Raw genomic sequence first — 4,549 nt, 5'->3', positions numbered from 1 at the left:
AGCAATACGTGGCGCTCTACGGTGCTTGAACAAACTGCTTTTATTAGTAGACTGTATCCATGACTACTGCACCCGACCTAAACTTCGGATATTGAGCGTCAGCCCTTCCCCGTTCCACGTTATGTGTTTTGCAGCTTGACTGGTGGCGGATTGGGCTAGTAGGTTTGCCATACTGCACAATTGGCTCAGTGCGAAACAAGATAGAATTACTTTCAACCCACACCTTCCACATTACGCGCGTGTCAGATTCTCAATATATGGTGCAACGCGAAATAAGGCGGAATTGCGTTCATTGCGATAGCACTTATGTGGACACTCCAGTAAATGTTTTCCGCCGGTGTCGGCGTCGCCGTGCAGTTCTGCATATATTTAGGCTTACGTATGCTATATACGACGCCCTGCTGTTCTACATGCGGCATATGCGTGACTTTGGTCGCTTGGTACGCAATTCAGGTACGAACCCATGCACGAATGTTAGCATTGAACACGAGGGCAGACGTTGCGCTTAGTGACGAGGTGTTGAGTGGTCCGTATATCAGAATGGGCAGTGTCATGCAGACAGTGGAAGATGGCCCCCTGGAAGCTTGTGTGTGTTGCAGACGGTGCATGGGCCCTATGGTACAGAAGTGACGTAACCATATGCGCAAGTTAAATTTATTCACACATTAGACGCTTACACCCCTGGATAGGGCTCCATCTAGTGGGCCTTTTAACGGTCTAATTGAGCACTCGTACTCGCTCCCTACCACTAAATTGGCCCATCTGTCTTGCAGAAGGTTTTTGAGCATTAGGACAGAGAAATGACCACCCTACTGGTGGCGCCTGGGATTGCCCTTGGCAGTCGAGCCCGCCGTCCTCGTAGGTGGTAGGAGCTCCTGCGCTTGCTTCAATGTTTTGCGCTTGCCCTCTCTACGTTCAGCGGTGGCCAAAGGGATTGCATAATGACGCGCGCGAGGCTAAATTCAACTTCGATTGCTCAATGAGGAGGGGGCAACATTGACGCCACCTGCGCACGCAACACATATATCATCCACCACTGACTTGTTTCCTGTATACAACGATATGAAGGCAAGGCACGTCCTTAGAGCGGCTGCACAAGCATAAATGAAAATGCATGTTTTCGTTACATGTGGCTTTAGCGAACGGCACCGTCTGACCGATTTTAAAGGCGTTTTCGTGCCAAAAGTACTAAAATGAAATAATGAAAAGTGATTTTGACGAGCGCAAGTGCACAAAGTCACCCATTACGACCGTGCGTGCAGCTGCCTAAACGTCGCAACATGAGTATGCGGTCGTATACTTAGGCAATTAGCGGTGCAAACTTGATGGCCTAGTTTTATTTCTACAGTTCAACTCAACATAACAAAAAAATTTTCCCCTGTGCTTTCCCCGGCTCCATGGTGTGGTCGTGACTAACAGGAAATCGAGCCTCGTGGGTGCACGATTTGTAGAAAACTCATTCCAAGCAAAGATCAGGTACTGCTCGTGTTATATTCATTATATTAAGGGCCATTACGCGCCGAAAATGCGATTTGATTATGATGCACGCCGTAGAGGAGGCGCTCAGGATTAATTTTACCACCTGGTATTTATTGACGTCCACTCAATGCATCGTACATTGGCGTATTATTAAACGCAAGACATTTCTTCGCCTGTCAGAGCGAGGTCACGCGCAAGGACAGGTCAGTACTGTCTACAAAAGATGTGGGCCGATCCAAGAGATACTGAAGCTTGAAAAGGCGCCGGGCTTAAACAAACGCCACATATATATAGTGCGAATTAACGCAGCCCGCGGTGGCAGGTGATGCACGTGAGAGCAGACGTGAGCTGCAGCACCAACACGCCTTCGTTTTCAAGTTGTCTTCGTGATTATGGTGTCGTCATTTCATTGTCTTTATGGCATAGTTATCACACTTTCATTGTCATTTCATCCTCTCCCATTTTTACTCCGTTTATGTCCCTGCGTTGTCATATCGTCGTTCTCACGCCATCTTCGTCACCATTTCATTTTCGTCATGCCACTGTCCACTTCGTGTCGTCATCGTAAGGTCGTCGTCATGAGTTCGTGGTCATTCCATCACGTTCATTTTGTCGTCGCGGTTACATTGTCAAATCATCCTCGTGATACCTCTGTGCTCGCGCTGTCGTCAGGATTCTACTTCTCCCATAACGCTGTGGTCATGCGATCGCGCAGACATCGTCATCGCCAAACCATTATTGTCACGCGACCGTTTGTTTTTGATGCCATTTTAATCATTTTAAACTAGGCGTCCCATCGGCAACGCTATAGCATCGGTATCATGTTGTCATCACGCCGTCGTCGTTATGCTACCGTCGTTCCTCCAGAATCGTCATCTCACAGTCGTCGCGCAATCGCCGTGAGAACGTCCTCATACCATCGTTCTCGCTCTAGCGTCGTCATACCACAGTCCTTGTGGAGTCGTTGTGACACCACCATCGTCATGCTATAATCACCATTCTATGTACGCATCTCCGTCTGTACCTTTCAGAAGTGCTTCGCCTGACATTGATAATTATCAAGCATGGTTTCTGCCTCAGTTGTGTTTTTTGCCTTACACCCCAATGGAACACGGCCGCCTCTGTCGGTACTGTTCGTTTCACCAGCCTGGCTGATACGCTCAGTAAACATTACTCCCACCTATAGTATTCGTTGCATCTAAGAACTGCCGACCTACTCCTGTCGTGCCACAGAAGTTACCGCGCTTTCGCCAGTTATATCCTCGCCCTGGGTGTCCGGTCTGCAAGTCACGAAATTCTGAAGCCGACATGCACCACCTGCTATGGGTTCTCCCGGCATTGAAACTGACGAGGCGCCTGCACTTCACAGCAGCGGAACTTTCGCCGCATAATCCTAGCGATTACACTGCGTGGACACAGGGACCACATTATCGATCCATCTTGGACTTCATTAGATCCGCAAATCTTTCTTTTTCATTCATTTAATCATCCTTATTTGCCCGCATCACATACCTCTGTATGCCCTGAGGCATTTGCCATCGCATTAAAAAAAACTGGCAACCTATGACTTTAGAAAGTCCCAAAATTTCCAAAACATTCCAAAATCATTTTAGGGTATGTAATAGCAGCATTTTAATACGATAATGTTTAAGGCCCCGTGTCGCAAAAAATCTGAAGCCGGCGTCGGACATCGCATGGCGAAAAGCCATTCCGAATCTCAATCACGCTGGCCATCTGCGTGACGCAGAGGCGTTACTGAATTAATTGAATTCCCCAAACTAAATACGTCAGAAAAATCGCAGAGTACAACCTAAACACAACCGACAGACATGATAGCGTCGGAGTTTAATTTGCATATACCAGAAAGATAATTCTGTAACGCGACACCTCAAACACAAACAACGCCTTTTTCGAGCCGCGCGGCCCCGCGCATCTACAAGAGAGCTGCGGTTGCCGGGAAGCGTGAAAAGCAGTCAGGTATCTTTGAAATGTATCACATTCCACTCTTTAAGGCGACGCTTTAGCGTACTCAGACTTCTTTTTTTAATAGAACCAAAGGTTATGTACATATCCTATACCCTTTAAAGTTGATCGTATTTTATTAAAAAGGAGATGGACGGTTGCACAAGCTCCGTGTAGTATTGCACGCATCGGCGATGAATTCTTCAGAACCTCCTTGTTATGTGCATGCGTCATTGTACGATACTGCTGTATGTTGTTTATACGAATAACGTGGCAAGGTTTATGTATATGCACATACGCTTTCTGCTAATAAAACGTTGGGAGTAGCTCTTGCGTTCGTCCTCTCTTGCTGTATGTTAATTTTTAGCGCTAATTACCCACAGTCGCTCCTGATTACACCAACGTAAACATATCCAGCTTTTGTGGACACGTACCAACTAGCGCCCCCAGCGGCCCCGGCACGAAGCTAGCGCGTTTTCAACGGAACAAGCGGGTTTTTCACGAATAGCAAAAGCTGCAGGTCGATTATTGAAAAAGGCAGGTGACAGACATGTTCTGGAAGACAGTCCATGCAAGCCAAATGCAGTGATTACGCTGTGGCAAGCAAGAATTCTGTTCCCAGAGCGGTTAAAGATTCTGCAATGAAAACCTATGGAAACGACGAAAATTTGTGCTCGATTTTCGAGACGATAACGGCACCTGTGATAAAACTACGGCTTCTATCGTACAAGTCGCTGCAGCCTAGGCAGTCCGGAGACTCGGCGTTCGATTGATGCCTATCTCTACACTCTACACATGGCGTAACACTTTTCACAAAAGCGATTTTTTGCACACAATCGTGCAACTTCACGTGGTATGTATAAAAACCCGAGTGTATCTATTGCGAAAACGTTGGAAGCCGTGGCCGAGTCGTTTAATCGCTCGCACCTATCGGTCGGCGTCATGCTGGCAATGGGTTCGCCGCGGTGGTCCCTTTCTTTTTATCGCTACGTAGGAATGAGTTCGACAGTCTTCCACCAGATGGCCGGAACACAAAACTCAAGATGTGGTTACAGTTTTGGTTTTTTCAGGAGGGCTCTTCAAATTTAACGTTTTCAATTTGTACGTC

The sequence above is a fragment of the Dermacentor andersoni genome, chromosome 3 (assembly GCF_023375885.2).
Source record: "Dermacentor andersoni chromosome 3, qqDerAnde1_hic_scaffold, whole genome shotgun sequence".
Lineage (NCBI taxonomy): Eukaryota > Metazoa > Arthropoda > Arachnida > Ixodida > Ixodidae > Dermacentor > Dermacentor andersoni.
Note: the sequence above shows the minus strand (reverse complement) of the source record.